The 17,720-nt window shown below is 35.1% G+C and overlaps 1 protein-coding gene and 7 non-coding genes across 8 annotated transcripts in view; 1 reads left to right on the top strand and 7 right to left on the bottom strand.

Annotated features, from left to right (window-relative positions):
- The window catches only part of LOC129219878 (uncharacterized), a 430,493-nt gene that overhangs the window by 405,395 nt on the left and 7,378 nt on the right, over positions 1–17,720 (top strand). The gene's annotated exons all lie outside the window — the stretch shown is intronic.
- On the bottom strand, positions 1,638–1,709 carry Trnah-gug (transfer RNA histidin (anticodon GUG)). The gene has a single exon. It is a non-coding gene; the product is annotated as a tRNA-His (tRNA).
- On the bottom strand, positions 4,715–4,786 carry Trnah-gug (transfer RNA histidin (anticodon GUG)). Its single transcript has one exon. It is a non-coding gene; the product is annotated as a tRNA-His (tRNA).
- Positions 8,302–8,373, bottom strand: Trnah-gug (transfer RNA histidin (anticodon GUG)). The gene has a single exon. It is a non-coding gene; the product is annotated as a tRNA-His (tRNA).
- Positions 12,120–12,191, bottom strand: Trnah-gug (transfer RNA histidin (anticodon GUG)). Its single transcript has one exon. It is a non-coding gene; the product is annotated as a tRNA-His (tRNA).
- Positions 16,319–16,390, bottom strand: Trnah-gug (transfer RNA histidin (anticodon GUG)). Its single transcript has one exon. It is a non-coding gene; the product is annotated as a tRNA-His (tRNA).
- On the bottom strand, positions 16,787–16,858 carry Trnah-gug (transfer RNA histidin (anticodon GUG)). Its single transcript has one exon. It is a non-coding gene; the product is annotated as a tRNA-His (tRNA).
- Positions 17,254–17,325, bottom strand: Trnah-gug (transfer RNA histidin (anticodon GUG)). Its single transcript has one exon. It is a non-coding gene; the product is annotated as a tRNA-His (tRNA).

Below are 17,720 nucleotides of genomic sequence, written 5' to 3'. Positions count from 1 at the left end.
AGCAATTAGCACCACCGCAATCCGCTCTCACCAATTACTGTTTGTGTTGATTCTACTGGACACTTCTATTCGACGTTTAGTAAACGACCCTTGTGGATGATCTAATTTACATCTGTAAAGGATAACTAATCGACGTCCAATTATAGACGTTTAATAGAACATCTAGAAATAACGTTTATTAGTCGTAGAATAGATATCACCTGTAGATGTAGATGAGTATAGATGAGTTTTAAATGAGTTTAGACGAGAAATAGTCGTTTTATAGACGAGTGTGCTGTGTGGGAAATGGTGTAAAAAATAATTTTTGTATTTTTACTTTCTTCTGTATGTAATATATAGAAAAAGGCGTTGAATTCGTGAAAATTAGTGCCTTAACAAAGTTGAAATTTCAGTACATCAATGGATTTAGTGACTCATTTTATATAGTTATAATATTTCATAACAAAACCTTGTTTGAGGGAATGGAGCTGACTTTCATGCACACCACTTCTGAATCCTAATCAATTTAGAGTATCAAATAGCTCATTTTGTAAACAACCTGCTTTCTAACATTGATCTCAGAGTAGAAGCAGGGATATTTTGACGGGAGCTCACTAGAGTGCGGCTTTGTTTCCTAGGGATCACACGAATTGCGTAACAATGAAAAAATAAATGAACAGGTAGTAATCGAAAGAATGTAGTGAAATATTTTTTTGACGCATTACTTGCCCTCGTCTCCCCGTTATTGAGATATATGGTCTCAAATTTGGCCGAAGTTTTAAGAAAAGTTGCCAAATTTAAAGACTTGGCGATAAATGAAAGGTACGACTTAACTTCACCTTCACCGTCTGAATGTTGCAGGCAAGGACGTATATAACTGAGGAGCCGTGAGGGTCCTGGCCTCTCCTAAAATCTTGTGTGAAAAATTTAAATAAAATTAGTTATTAATATTCGGTTTACGTTTTCTAACAAATGATTCCCATACTTTTGGCTTCAAATAAGTAAAGAAATAAATAAAAACAGATACATAGAAGTAAATAAATGAATAAATACAGTTCAACTTTAATACCCGGCAACCTCTATACAACGACCACCTCCTTTAACGACCAATTTTAAACACCACCAATTTCTTCTCGTATCAATTCAATGTTTAAAGTTTTGTTGGAGAGACCAGACAACCCTCTGTTAGCGACAAGATATATCTTTCATCTAAAGCGTTTCTTGCTTTTTTCTCCTTTGTACGTTAGCCAATGGAGGTAAAATGCAGAGTAAATATTTTTAAGCATTTCAGTTACTGATACAGAGTCAACGACAGAAAATGTGTAGAGACTACAGAAGAAATGTAATTCCTGCCTATGAGAAACAGCAGGATGTGTGACAAAGGGGGGGGGAGGAGAATGGTGAAGTGTAAAACACAGCGGAGATTGGGGACAAATTTGTTGAAAAAAGAGGGATATCATTTATAGACCACCCCTATTCGTCGTCACATTCTTTGTATAAAGTTGCAATCAGTCATGCATATAAGCTCATTGTAATACACAATATAGGTTGTCAATATTTGCAAAACTGAAAATTTTAAAAACTTACCCAATTTTTTTTTATGGCTCTCCTTAAGCTAATCAGTATTTTTTTAAGTATTTGCGATTAAAACAAAAATTTGCCGTGACCAGGATTCGAACCTGGGTTATTGCGGCCACAACGCAATGTACTAACCACTATACGATCACGGCGACGACAGTTTAGCGACTACTTATCTTGGAAACAAAACTTTTGCTCCAATTTCGTTAACAGGAAAGGGTGTGCCAATGAACCATAAAATTTTCGCGTTTGAAGATAGTTTCTTATATCTATTCCAAGATGGCAGCACTACCGCGGTTTATTTAATTCTGCTCTGCTAAACCACTATAGCTAAACATTCACGTATAAAAAATGAAGTTTTTATTTATTTTTTTAATTAAAATTGACGATCGTAGATGGTTTTGACGACGAGATCATGAATACTTCATACAGAATCAGAAAGATAGAACTGAAAAGATATTTTAAAGCTTTCTCTTGCACAATATAAATAATTTTATTTTTAATTGCTTCCACTTTCCATAACTAAAACATCACATCTTTAGATATTAGATAGGAACTTAAAATATCCGAAAATGGTAAATGTCTTCAGGTAAAAGTCAGGAATTATGATGATTTCAACATTTCCACAATTCTGGCTATGAGTGTCGATGGCTAATTTTTTTAGAAAACTGAAATTTATATGCCAGATGGGAACTTTTTAAATGAAATAAGTAAAAACTTGATTGTCGCCACATGCAATATATTAATGCAATCACATTCACTGTTGTGGTTTACAGTTTTCTCTTTTTTCCCCCTTTCTTTCTTTCTTTTTATTTTTTATTTGTTTATTTTTTTTTAATTATTATTTTTTAAGTCTTACCTTTTCTAATTTTACTCCGTCAATAGGCTCAATAAAGCGTAAAATATTTTTTTAAATACAGCTATCGTAATAGTTCGTTACTAGTGGCGGTACAATGCTGGGTTTTTGAATTATTTTATCTTGTTATACTTTACTTGATCAAATGTGTCAAATCACATAATCGTCAAAAACCCTCTCTCCTTTCCAAAAATAATGAAAAGAAAAATTGAGCTTGAATACAGATGAAAGAACAAGATGATATGTCCTTAGAAACGTCCCCCCCCCCCCCACACACACAGAATACAAGAAAGAAGAAATTTGTCCAGAGCTAAATGAACCTTTACTCTCCTGTATATCAACATCGGTTTTCTAACTCCCGATAAACCTCTTTCACACTTGGCTTGGGCTTTTAATTAATTTAACTACACTTCTGTAACATTCTAAAAAGAAAACTAGTAATTAATATCAGTGGCGGAGAATGGGGGGATAGGGGAACAGTCGGGAGGCGAAAAACCCACTTTAATGGTTAATTTATTTATTTTACTTTATAATTTAGAAACCACTAATAGGAATTATAAAAAAAGCAGAAATGTCATAATTTTCAGTTGTTTTACTTTGTATTTTAGTTTACGAAACATTATTTAGCACACGCAATAAAGTTTAGTTTATGTATTCACTAGTGGCACCCGCACGGCTTTGCCCGCAATAGAAAATTAAAAGGTCTTTTGGTTCGCCTGTATATTTACAAATAATGTATGATGAATTTCTCGCCAATTGGCTTGCCGATGTTACGGTTCCACGTTATGATAACTTGGTAATTTACTCGTTCATCTTATGATAATTTTGCTCGGGAAAATATTCTTAAAATTGGAATAGAAGAAGTACAAAATCGATTTTTTTAAAAGTCGCTTCGAGGTGCCACCCTCATGCTACAAACTAATTCTGTGCCAAATTTCATGAAAATCGGCAAAACAGTGTAGGCGTTATGCGCGTCACAGAGATCCTGACAGACAGAAAGAGATCCGGACAGAGAAACTTTCAGCTTTATTATTAGTAAAGATAAAGATAGTTTAGATATTAGTAAATCAATTGTTTTACTTAAACGAGTCATACTTGTTTAAGAAATTATTACTAAGTGTTTGTGCAGCCCAAAATATTTCGGCGTAAATAATGAAAGCCTAATTCATGTCTTAGTGTTTCTTCGGGGAAAGTTATTGTGTACAAAATTCATCAAAATCTTAAGAAAAACGTGAGTTAAAATGTTACTGTCTGACCACGGATCGTATGGAAAGCAAAACATCCGGTTTACAGGCGGAAATGGACTCATCTATTAGTTTTTAGGGATGTCGGCGTTTTCAGATGTATGTTAGCCTCTAAATTAAGCAGAGTCTCACTCAAATGAGTGGAACACGCACATCAAATTTTTACTTCTCTTCCTCATTCAGATAGACTCATTTTAACTGGACGTTTGGAAATTCCATATAATCCGTTGTTGAACAGTACATCAATTTCCACTTATCTGCTTCAATATTCCCAAATTCAGCCCGAACAAAATGTTGTACTTTTTTCTATATCTTTTTATTTTTGACTGCTGTTAAAAGTCCCATTGCTTTTAGTTGTATTTTTCTTTCTTTTTTTCTTGACCCCCCCCTCCCCCCACTACCACTAATAAGCTCCAATCGTCGGCTATTCGTCCTCCTTCATGTCAACCCGGATTTTATTTATACCCGACCCTCTCGATTTAAAACAATCATCTTTAGACAGAAAAAGCACACAACATCCAACATCCCAATCCCTGGCATTCACTTGAATTTTGACATTTTCAATTCAAAAAAAGTTTTTCATGATTATATGATATCAATTGGAACCATTTGTAATTAGTAGGAACAACATACCCAACGAGTAGGGGCCCTATCGTAATTCGTGATTGAGAAAAAAAATAATTTGAATTCAAGATGTCAAAATTCAAACTAATGCTAAAGACTGCATGCCTTTACACAATCCTCTTTAGACAAAAACAGTATCCAGATCTGAGTATCGAGCCGCTGGTATTGATTTAAATTTTGACATTTGGAATTAAAATTATGTTTTTCGCAATTGACAATTGTCATTGTGATAGGATCCATTTGTAGAAACAAGAAACCCAACGAGTAGGGTCCTAAATGCAGTTCGTTATTGGCAAAAACACAATTTAAATTCCAGAGGATAGCTACTGGATGTTGAGCGTTGGGTACTTTTTTTCTTAGTACAGTATTAAATAAAATTAGTACTTGAGTATTCCTTTTTTTCCCACTTTGGTTCGAGCAAAAAAGCAAAATATGCCGTGACCAGGATTCGAACCTGGGTTATTGCGGCCACAACGCAATGTACTAACCACTATACGATCACGGCTACGATTTCTCAAGATCTACTTATCGTGAGAAATCCGATCCTTGCTCTAATTTCTCTAACAGGAAGGGTGTGTCAACGAACCGTAAAACTCTGCATTAGCAGTTTTGTTTACTTTAATCATTCACAGATGGCAGCACTAAATCATTTTGAAAATAATAGCTCTGCTGTTTACGATTGAATGAAAGTTGATTGAACAAGATTAACTGAAATCAAAACCAATGGTTTTTCTAATCATTTATGCTCTTCAGTTCGTTTTTGAAATATCATATTTTCAAAAAAGGAAGGTGAAATAGGAATATTTTTATGACCTTAATTTACAATAAATTTCATTTTCTGTTCTGCAATAAGTCTTGCCTCTTTCTAATAATTAGAATTCACGTTGTTCAAAAAAAGTGTAGACAATTTTATAAGTTTTGCTTTATATTGTAAAAATTAAAGCTCATTTCTATCAGTTATGAGAAAAAATCAGATACTTTGTCCCGTCAATGGAAACGTAAAATTTGCGAATTCGAATATATTACTTGAAATCGAAATTATTACAAACGTTGCTAGATTTTCAATTGGTTAATGAACATTTTAATTTCAAATAAACCGACAGGGGAAAGGGGGTGCTAAAGTTTTTGTATTTGCATTTTCCCAACACTTCCCTTTTACACATTTTTTCAAGAACCAATGTCAACAAACAATTTTTTATACCTTTATAAAAAAAAAAACAATTATATCAATTAATATCAATCAATAATCGGTATCAATTAATTTCACATGTTATATTTAGTCATTCTTGTTCAGTTCATTGTGGTTATCTTAAACAATTGGGCCGTTTATTATTGACAGTGTAAAAGAATGAAGTGCAAATATGTAACATTTTTACTACGCTAATGTTAGTGATATAGATGACAATAATGATGACACACAGAAACATCAGAAATAAAGAAATTCGGGGAACAATTTTTGGTGATTCAAAATGTCCGTTAGCAGCAGCAATGATACAAGTTGGGCGAGGTACGAGCACCCAATACAAAGAACATCCGACAAAACAAAATTGGCTTTTTTTTGGATGTGCTTTGTTGATCGGGTCTTCTTTGATCGGATATGCTTATTAAAGCTGTTTTTAACACTCCGCGCAAAAGCTCCTAAATGAATGATCAGAGTTTGATAATGTTAAAGCTTCTTTATTGCACCTAAGCTTGTTCTTCATGGTTAATGGAAAAGGATCATTCAGAACGTTTGCAGTACAAAAGCAGGTCCGACGAGAGGCCATGTCAGCCTAGTCGGAAGGGGCGGAGACACTGAGGCAAAAAAAAAAAAAAAAGGAGGAAAAGAAAGGAAGAAAGAAAAAGGGGGGGGGGCTCCGAATAAGAGAAAACGTAGAGATTGAGTAAAATTTACTCTTTGGTATTTACTGTTGTGGCACTTAAAATGAAATTAATTGTTTTCTAGTAAACAGTTTTGATTTTTTTCTCCCCCCCCCCCTTTTTTTGTCTTCTTTTTTCCTTTTTCTTTTCTCTCCCCCCCCCTTTTTTTTTCTTCTTTTCCCCTTTTCTTTTTCTCCTTTTTTTCATTTTTTTGGGTGGGGAGCGGGCTCGGCGATATAACTGACATGGGGCCCGCCTTGACTTTCTGCGGCCCTGTACAAAAGACATCACTATCCTAATTAATACACTAAACTATATTACGTAACACTGCAAGTAAGACAAAGTTTGTCACTGTTGTTGAATCTATCCTAATCTGCTGCTCTGTTCTTGGGGAGATGTACGATATTATCAGTTTGATTAATTTGATACACCACAGAGTTTCTCTGCGTTTTGTTCTTTAAAAGGAGACTTGATTGGATAGTGATCATAGTTAGGCCTCATTTTTATATGACTTTAACTACTAAAGATATTAGTTAAAAACCGTGAGAATTAGCACCTTTCGCAATTTTAATAGTGAAAACTTACTCGCACATTTAAGCCTAGCAATTGAAAGAACGAAATTTTCTGCATCTGATGAAATTTGTTTAGAATTTCCAAGCTATTCACTGCCGTGCGAAGGTAAAGGGCAGTGTCTACTGAAATGAGTTTTTGAGATACTCGTATTTGAAGAAACACGTTTTGGATCCCACACAAGGGAACGTTAAAATTTCACGTCTTTTTCGTGCTTTATTTTCAGCAAAAACCAAATAAGTAAGCTTGTATGATAAGGCTTAAGTTAAATAGATGACAAAATGCTTTTTTAAAAAATGAAAAATTTGCTTATGCTGTGCTTTACCTTCCCACGACAGTATAGAACTTGAATTATAACGTATTCTACCAGAATTAACAATACTAAAGCCTTTATTCACGCAATAGACAACAATTTCCTCAGAAGGAAAGAAATCTCAGTGTTTTAAAAAATAATCTGTTGCCAGTTTCTTTTTGTTTACAAGTAAAATACTTGTATTTCGTTTTCTTTACTAATGATAAAGCTGAAAGTCTCTCTGTCCGGAGGATGTCTGGATGTCTCTAGGATGTCTGGATCGCTGTGACGCGCATAGCGCCTAGACCGTTTTGCCGATTTTCATGAAATTGGGCACAAAGTTAGTTTGTAGCATGGGGGTGTGCACCTCGAAGCGATTTTTCGAAAATTCGATTTTGTTCTTTTTCTATTCCAATTTTAAGAACAGAAATATAAGATGGACGAGTAAATTGCGAAATTATCATAACGTGGAATCGTAATATGGGCACAAGCCAATTGGCGAGATACGAAATTATCATAACGTGGAATAGTTACGCTCGCGTTTGTATGTATATACTCACGTGTGGGTGTGTATGCCCGTGCGTGTGTGAATAAGCGCTCGTGTGTCTGTAGGCGTTCGTGTGTGTGTGTATTTGTGTATGTATGCGCGTGTCTGTACGAGTTCATGCATGTAGGCGTGCGCGCGCGCGCGTGTGTGTGTATGTGTGTGTGTACGTATTCGCATGTGTGTAGGATATGGACGCAACCTGGAGACTTTGTTCGTTAGAGGAGCAGCGTCGGGAGGGGCCGGTAAACTTTGGTGCTGCAAAGGGAGGCGGGGGGGGGAATCAAAAGACATCATTCAACAGTCAAATGAAAGTAATAAGCAATTTGGGATTGCTAAATAAGAGTAACAGTTAAATACATGTGCAGATACACAAACATAAATAAATTCGTTTCATTTCTCAGAGTCATTTGGCAGATTCATCTGCCACCAACCCCTTAAAACGACTTGTCTCGTCCAAATTCGTGCAAACAATTGAAAAAAAATGAAGAAAAAAAACCTTCGTTTCTGTCTGCTATTTCTTCATTCGCTACACGTGGCTCGAAAAACATCCGTATATTTAAAGAAAAACTACCTTGAAGCTTCTCGCAGCAGACACTCTGACTTTTTACGCCATCATATATAGTTGAAGTTGTCTTCGTTTAGTACAAATATTAGGTTTTGAAATAATTTCTGCAAAAAATTTGATATTAGTAAATTACAGTAATTAGTAAGCTGACTATTCCATTTTCAATACTTTGTAGTATAAAATACTTGCCGTGACCAGGATTCGAACCTGGGTTATTGCGGCCACAACGCAATGTACTAACCACTATACGATCACGGCGACGTTTGAGAAGGATCTATTTCTTTTCCAAAAGATTCCAAATGTGGCCCATATTTAGACATGACTAAAAGGGTGTGGCAATGAACCGTGAAAGCATTGTAATTCAAACGTTTTCCTTAACTCTCAAAAGATGGCAGCACTATTAGTTAAAATATCTGATTACCGACTTTATTTTTGTCGGAAATGCAGGGGTGCACGTTTATGTCATGCCGCAGACTGCGCCGTTCTCATTTTTAGGCGGGGAGGGGGGAGTATTTTTCTCATTAGGGGGGCTCTTGCTTGGGGTTTTTTCGATATTAAGGGGGGTGCGCTCTTGCCCTTAGGAGGGTGTACCCCTGGGTAATGAACAGAAATGATCAAATAATTAAAATGAAATTTCACCGAGTTTTAGATTTCACGTTTGTGCTTAAAACATTAAGTGAAACAAACAGTGATTTCTTGCAAAAATTTTAAAAGTTCTTTTCGAAATGGAAAGTGTTAACGTTGCCGAACGTCAAACTGTATATCTTCCTTCTTTTAAGAGTGGCAAATTTCGGTTTGTATAATTACTTATCATCACTTTTCTTGAAAACTAAGAAGCAATAAATTTCTTTTCTCCATATAAACATTTTATTTTTATTATTGAATAATATATATTTGCATCCATACCTTGACCTCATAAAAATGAGAAATATTTTCACTAAAATTGTCCTAGGTCAAAAGCCCGCCTTAGATCAATATTTCTCTCTGCCATCAGAATGGGAGTTAGCTCCGGATATTTATTGAGCAATCACGATTGCTTATTGTTCTCATTTGATTGTTTTCGGCGTTACGCTGATTTTATTTTCCTGCCAGCACCCTCTGCAGCATTACCGTCGACCGGCCGCCTCACGATGCTGCTCCTCTTGCGAAAACCGTCTCCATGTTGTATCCATATCCTACACACACACGTATACATACACACACTTACACACACACACATACATACACACACCTACACACACACGCATACATACACACACTTACACACACACGCATACATACACACACCTACACACACACGCATACATACACACACATACACTCACACACACATACACACACTCATGCCTGCACACAGACACAAACACACATGCCCACATACACACACACACACGAACGCCTACACGCACAAGCGCGTACACGCACAGCACTGCATACACAACACTCACACACACGCACCCACACACATGCGCCTACACAAACACACACGCGCATACATACACACACACACGCTCCTGATTGCGAAAAACATAATTTGAATTCAATATGCCAAAAATTCAAATTAACAGAATTTTTTATTTCTAATGTCACTATCACACGCACGAAGTATGAGAGGAAGCATTGTCTCACTGCCGCATATTTTTGCTCAGTAGTGTTTGAAGCAGAACACTATGATACTAAGAACTCTCATACACGTTACGTCTCTGAAATAAATGCACTTTAGGGGTAAAGTTTATTTATTTATTTATTTAAGTGGAAGCTTTTTGCTCACCAAGCAAACACTTCGCTTTGAAAAACTTCCCACCAAACAGGATAAACAATTTAAAGGATCTATCCATATTTCTGAGGAGTTGAAGGTGGGAGGAGGTTCTAACGGAAGTAGGTGTGATGAAAGAGGAGAAGAGGGAAGATGATAGTTTGGCAGATACTTGACGGGCAAACTAAATATCATAACTTTTTAAGGCTGAAGGTTTTTGGGTTTAGGATGAAGGCTTTCTTTTGTGTGCGGAAAAGTTGAAAGTTTTCTTGGCGGGGAAATTTTTACAACAGGGTTGTTTTTGATCAGATTTTATTTTACGCGGATAAGTTTCGGTTAGACGCGGATGCGGCAATGCAAACAGATGAAAATTTCCCCTCTTTCAAAATCCAAACTCCTAAAGATTGCAGATTACGCGTAATCAATTGCATTTTGGCGTGCTAATAATCGAGCTTGGGCCCCTGGAGACATTTTATGCGATTGGTTCCAGAGCTCTTTCCACGAGTAAAGTTGTTGAACTCACACAGTTCAGAACTCACTTGAAGAAGCGCTTTTAGGAGTGATAAAGGAGATCAAAACCAACGAGGATTTTGACGGCGGTGACGCTCAACCAAAAGCGTTCGCATTGAAAATTTTGAGCCATTCCGAACAATAGAAATGATCTTTCTGATTTGTTAGTGAAGGAAGATTCTATCTTGGAAACGACGCAAGTGATCATGGATGCGTTAATGCTCTGCAAAGAATTAACAGAGAAAAATTCTTAATGACTTCCAAAAGACTATCATAGTCAGCTCTTCTTTATAAACAGAACACGAAATTAATTTATGTTTCATTTTTGCATGTTGTGCATAAAAGTCAATATAAGTACACATTAAACTTATTATACAATTAGTCATCACTAGACTGAAGCATTTTGTCATTTACGGAACCAAACCCCTATTTTAACACTAGTATTAGGTCTCAATTTACGCGGTTCCGGTTTACGCGACCTTTCCGTGGAACGTAACGCTCGCGTAAAATGAAGATCTACTCTATTGTTGTTTACGCTTAGTTTTCTTGCTCCTTTTACAATGGCTGTCATCAGTTTCATTGTTACGGGCGCCAATCCATGCAGATCTTGTTAATTGGATTTCCTTCATAATTGCAAACTGGTCTTTAGTTAATCTCAGTATAAATGTCTGAGCCATTAGCTTTGCTTTGATTATGCTGGATAAAGCACATTTTTTAACAGAAATGATCCGTCTCAGCAGTACCCAACCAGCTGTCCAATTAGGTTTATTGAAAGTGAATGTTCCAGCGAAGGTAATCAGAAAATTTGACGCGCCAGTAGTAGAAACCGTTCTATAATTCTTCATTTTACCTTTCTCTAAATTTTATTTTTATTTATATATTTTTAAAAATATTGCCATAGAATGGAAATATTCAACAACCTAGTACAGTCGTCCCTCGCTACTTCGCGCTTCGACATTCGCGGCTTCACTACATCGCGGTTTTTTCTGTTCTTCTTTTTTTTTTTCAAATTTCGTAATTAGCTTTTTTTATGCACTCGTGTAAACTGTTTCCTACCTTAAGAATAACAAAGTATGTCTTTTAAGTAAGGTAAGCTCTCCTTAGGGCTGTAGTTGTACTAGTTGAGGGAGTGGCGGTATAAAATCGTCGAAGAAAGTGTTGGGAATCGCTGTCTGATATTAATCGTTAAACACTAACTGAAAAGTATAAATCACTGTATTATTACATCTGTAATTGTAAACGGTCTCTTCAACAATACTAGATTTTTAAGTTGTATACGTAATACTTTAAATGAGGATCAATTTAGAGGAAGAACGGGAGCACATACGGTCCCTAACTGGCAATTAATTCATCATCGAACAAGTTGAGCTATTTTCATAGATTAGTATTAGTGTGTACGAACTGCATGTGTGTGTGTAGTTTATTTCCCAATAATTAACAATGTGATACCTATTACGTCTGACATATCTCATTTTCTCATATTTTGTGCAATTTTTTAAGTAATGCAAATGTAATGGTGGCTACGTTTAATATCTGGGGGGCTCTACCTATGTTAAGAACCTATTTAAATTGTCTTAAGTAAGTTTTATGCGCTCCAATTAGGAAAATATACGGTTTATAAATACAGAATCCTACTTCGCGGAAATTCAGTTATCGCGGTAAAGTCTGGAACGAATTAACCGCGATAAACGAGGGTTGACTGTACATAAGTTTTTATACTTCGAGTTAAAAAAAAAATTGCCGTGACCAGGATTCGAACCTGGGTTATTGCGGCCACAACGCAATGTACTAACCACTATACGATCACGGCGACGAAAGGCTTGCTTTCGGTTTTCATGAGAAATCACCTCATTTTGTAATTTAGTTGCATGGTATTAATTTGGCAATGATCCGTAACAGATAGTCTACTTTCGAAACTATTCCTAAACTCTCACTAGATGGCAGCAGCAAATATTTTTTGAAAGTTCTTTTTCTCACTCTCGACAGTGAGGTGAAGTGAATTCTATACCAAACTGCGCATCAATATTCTTATTCGTACGATTCAGAAAGAATTGCAGATACTGTAGGAAGAGTTCATGAAAACAATCTCAATTTAACATTATGAATAAAGTATTTATATTTTGCAGGGGTAGCCACGGGGAAGGGGGGGGGGGATTATGGCGCAAGCTGCGCCATAAAAATTGCGGGGGAGTTTTTTATTTTTTTACATTATTTAAATTTATTATTGATTTATTATTAAAGAAAATTATTTACTTTATTTTTTTTTCTGTTTATATTTTGTTTCATTTATATATTTAGTGTGTGTGTGTGTGTGTGTGTGTGTGTGTCATTAGCGTAGCACAGAAATTTTCCAATAAAATAAGAACAACAATTAAAAATAAATAAATGAATAAATATTTTAAAAAATAATTACATAAAAAATAATAAAATAATAATTAAATAATAAAAAAATAAATTAAATTAAAAATATTGAAAAAAATAGAAATGTGAAAGGTGGTTGGGAGATTTTTTTTGGAGGGGGGGGGAGGGAATTCGCGCCATTGAACTTGGGGGGGGGGAGGATGGGCACCCCTGATATTTTAAATGACTTAGGGGCCGGCGGGAGGTCTTTGATGCTACGCCAACTGAAACCTACTTAAATTATCACACATTTTTTCAAACGATTTTATTTAAATATGTGTTAATACTCAAATTCTATCGTTCAGAGTCTTTGAATACGTTAAAGGTGTGCCATTAAAGGTTTCCATCAGCATAGGGGTATCCATCTCCCCATTCCCTCAAGAGCAGTGGTCAATGGCCAACCCTCAAATGCTACGGGGCACCCACCCTCTCCTCCTAGAACGAGAGCTCCTCAAAATGAGATCAAAAACCCTCTCAAATTAACCTCCCTAAAAGTTTCAATTGCACAGTCTGCACCGTGAAGCCCCTAAGCTTAATAAACGAAGATCAAGTAGCAAATAATACTCCCAAAATTTTAAGAGTATTTTTTTCTGAAAGAGCATGCTTAAAAACATAGGATCTGACCATGTTTCAAATAACTTGTTTAAGTTTAATGTGTAAAAAAATTACTTAAATCGGTGCCTTCATTGTTTAAGCTTCTGCCGATGACGTCACAAATGATGAAATACCATTTCGTTTGCCATTCACCGAGCAAAATATTTAATTCGCATCTTTACTCACGTGTATTGGCAACGATATGGTTGATAGCAAACGTAGAGCGCAATTTTAATTCGCTTCTTGATTATCATAACGTGGAAATGCGGGGAAAAATGCGCCAAAGAGCATCATTTGTGACGTCATCAAGACCACGCCTTGTTTGAAAAATTGGACATTTTAAAAAATTAATGAAAAAATAACTGTTGGGAAAATAAAAGTATCCATGTTATTTTTTTCGCTTATTCTATCAATTTCACTGACTAAAAGTATTACTTTTGACTGAAGAAAACAACCTTACTGTCATTTTCACTTTTTTTTTCTTTTCTTTTTGGGTGATCGTCCTCTTGCTTTGGGTGAGTGATAATAGTTACTAATTGACAACTTGTTGTAATAACGAAACGAAAAATGGTTATCATTTCTTTATATGCACTTTTGGGTGCATTTTACATTCTCTTTTAAAAGTACTTATTTTGAAAAACTAAATATAGGGAGGGGCACTTAATATTACATTCGATAAAGAGACAAAAGGGAAGACCACTTATGAAGATCACCCCTAGTACAGATCTGTGACGATCGCCAAACCTATGTGAAATTAGCTCTGGGTCTGCATAAAAAGAATTTCATTTATTTCCGGGTTTTCCTACATATGTATTAATATAGTTATGAAGAGAAGGTATATGAAAAAAGCATGAACTTAATAAAAGAGCACAGTAGAACCTCGTTTACACTCTATCGTTCAAATTTGTAGATTAAAAAAAAATGGTAACAGAAAATTTTAAATTATGATCGCTAAGAACGTACAATACCGAACATTCGCTTTTTATTTTGGTTAAATGTACAGCTCCTGCATAATTTATACAACCAATTATGGTACAAAACAAACACTACTGCAGCTGAACTATACTGATCAGTGGCGCACATAAGAATTTTGCAACGGGAGGGCCCAGTTTCGGAAGTCCCATTTCTATATCGTAACCCAACATGCCGTCAAACATATTAACTTAATTTATCGATTCCCGAGGACGAAAAACAGTAAAAAAATAAACTGTTGAATAAATTATCAGCATTATTCAATGAAATATTTTTATCTTTACTAATAATAAAGCTGAAAGTCTCTCTGTCCAGAGGATGTCTGTAGAATGTCTGGATCTCTGTGACGCGCATAGCGCCTAGACCGTTCGGCCGATTTTCATGAAATTTGGCACAAAGTTAGTTTGTAGCATGGGGGTGTACACCTTGAAGCGATTTTTTGAAAATTCAATGTGTTTCTTTTTCTATTCCAATTTTAAGAACAAAGTTATCATAAGATGGACGAGTAAATTACGAAATTATCATAACGTGGAACCGTAACATGGGCCCAAGCCAATTGGCGAGATACGAAATTATCATTACGTGGAACCGTAACATGGGTACAAGCCAATTGGCGAGAAAATTCACCATACATTATTTGTAAATATACAGGCGAACCAAAAGACCTTTCAATTTTTCTTTTACGGGCAAAGCCGTGCGGGTACCACTAGTACTTAAATAAATAACCAGAAAGCAAACTAATTTAAGCTTTTACTTTTGTCATAAGTTCATAGAATTTCATTGAAATCTGTAATTACAAAACTAAAAACATGGTATATTCAGTAAATTACGGCCCCTTTAGCCAGGGCTAAAGCAGAAATAGCTGGCGGTGTATTTCATGTAAAAACATCGTTATTACAAATTTACGATGAATTCATTTACAATCACCATTCTGCTTCTCACAGGCAATTCGTGCTAGGAATAGTGCACAATATTTTAAGAAATCTTTTAATATGAAGATTTTATTTTATCACTTATTAGCACTGAAGTTGTTGTTACCATTTGTACAAAATACATAGAATCGTTATCAATTGGGAGAAAGAGTAAGGCCTATGGGAGGGGTGCGGACCCCCTGGACCCCTCCCTTGTGTGCGCCACTGGTAATGATTAAAGAGTTAGATTGACCGTGCTTTATTCAACCGACATGCTTGTTTGAACCAAAAGACAGTACACCAATTCTTTGTTAAAAATTAATTAAAAAAAGATTTTGATATTTTTTTATATCTGTAATTTTGCCACAAAATACTGTTACGAGTCACATGCAACTTCAAACTTTCTTTAAAATGAAAACTCCAATTGATCAATTAAAGTTCCTCCCAAATACATCCTCATCATTCACTTAACTGCACAATACATTTAAGTTTATTGCGAGAAAAAATATTGTTAAAATCAATTAACCTTTAATATTACCGAATGGCACAGCGAAATGCCCTACATTATTTAAAGGAAGTGGGGCTCTCTAATCATTAGCATGAATATTTATAAACTTCATTTCGTAGTTTTTGTTGTTCAAACATTTTATTTGAATAGATAGATGCAATTTTTATTTATTTTTTTTATTTATTTACTTATTTGAACTTACTAATACCAGCTAAAACAATCAAATATATTATACCAGTTATTATGCTATTTTTCAACATAGCAGTTTGCCGTGAAATCAAAATATACACAATTGATGATTTTTTTCTTTTTCTACATCATTAGGAATTACCGTTTTGCTTTTCATGAAAAATACATTGATTTTTTTTAAACATCAATTTCAATTTGCTGTTTTCATTTTAACAACGAGGTTTTTTTTTTTTTTTTTTTTTTTGATCGATTCTAAATGAGCTAATGACTGAATGAACTGAATTTGTCTTTTCAAGAAAAAAAGGTTCCTTCTGAAAAACCAATCGGAAAAAAAAAATCTAAGTTTTTAAGATAAAAAATACGTGCCGTGACCAGGATTCGAACCTGGGTTATTGCGGCCACAACGCAATGTACTAACCACTATACGATCACGGCCCTCTCATATTTATAGTTAGAACTCAATAACATAACCAGCTATCGCACTAGAATACGAACATTTTTTTTATATGGATTGGATTGAACTATTGGATGGCGTCCTGAATATTAAAGTCAGAAGGTATTGTGAATAATTGTTTCAATAAATTTGTGTAAATAGATGGAATTCGCTAACAATTTTTGAAAGAACGGGGGACGGGGCATATTAAAATAAAAAAAAATGAAAATAAATATGATTTATAAAGTATTTATATTCGATAATTTATAAAGTAAAGTTTGAATTTAAGGGACACTAGTTATTCGATTTTTTTTCCTTTGTAAGAACGAGCAATGAAGTTTTGAAAAAGTTTGAAGTAAAAGCTTAAGGTCTAAAATTGCAGTGAAATAATTATCCCTTGCCGTGACCAGGATTCGAACCTGGGTTATTGCGGCCACAACGCAATGTACTAACCACTATACGATCACGGCCCTCTCATATTTATAGTTAGAACTCAATAAGATAACCAGCTATCGCACTAGAATACGAACATTTTTTTTATATGGATTCAACTATTGGATGGCGTCCTGAATATTAAAGTCAGAAGATATTGTGAATAATTGTTTCAATAAATTTGTGTAAATAGATGGAATTCGCTAACAATTTTTGAAAGAACGGGGGACGGGGCATATTAAAATAAAAAAAAAAAAATGAAAATAAATATGATTTATAAAGTATTTATATTCGATAATTTATAAAGTAAAGTTTGAATTTAAGGGACACTAGTTATTCGATTTTTTTTCCTTTGTAAGAACGAGCAATGAAGTTTTGAAAAAGTTTGAAGTAAAAGCTTAAGGTCTAAAATTGCAGTAAAATAATTATCCCTTGCCGTGACCAGGATTCGAACCTGGGTTATTGCGGCCACAACGCAATGTACTAACCACTATACGATCACGGCGGTGGGAGGGGAGGAGGAAGTTAACATCTGGTCCGGACGCTCCGCTATTCCTTCTAAAATAAAATGAAACTGCTTGAGATTGAATTTTGTGTGTGGCTAAATCAGTTTGCATAGATAATTTTTTTGTTTCAATGGCTCGTCTTGAGTTGAGATTTTGAGTTCAATAGTGTATGTCCTGATCTTAATTGGAATAAGGGTTGAGCTCCTGCACTTCTTTCCAGTTTTAAGTAAGTTTTAACATTTTAGAAGAAATTCAGTCTGTTTACATGCAAAAAGTAAGAGTTAAGGGCTATAGAAACTCCTGTACTTCTGCGAGAAATTAAGCCTCGTGTATAATATTTTAATTCCCTTTCCCCTGTGCCGTTTTAAAGGCAGTTTTGCAATCAAGTAAGCAG

The sequence above is a fragment of the Uloborus diversus genome, chromosome 1 (genome assembly GCF_026930045.1).
Source record: "Uloborus diversus isolate 005 chromosome 1, Udiv.v.3.1, whole genome shotgun sequence".
Lineage (NCBI taxonomy): Eukaryota > Metazoa > Arthropoda > Arachnida > Araneae > Uloboridae > Uloborus > Uloborus diversus.
This window is presented reverse-complemented; position numbering and strand designations above follow the sequence as displayed.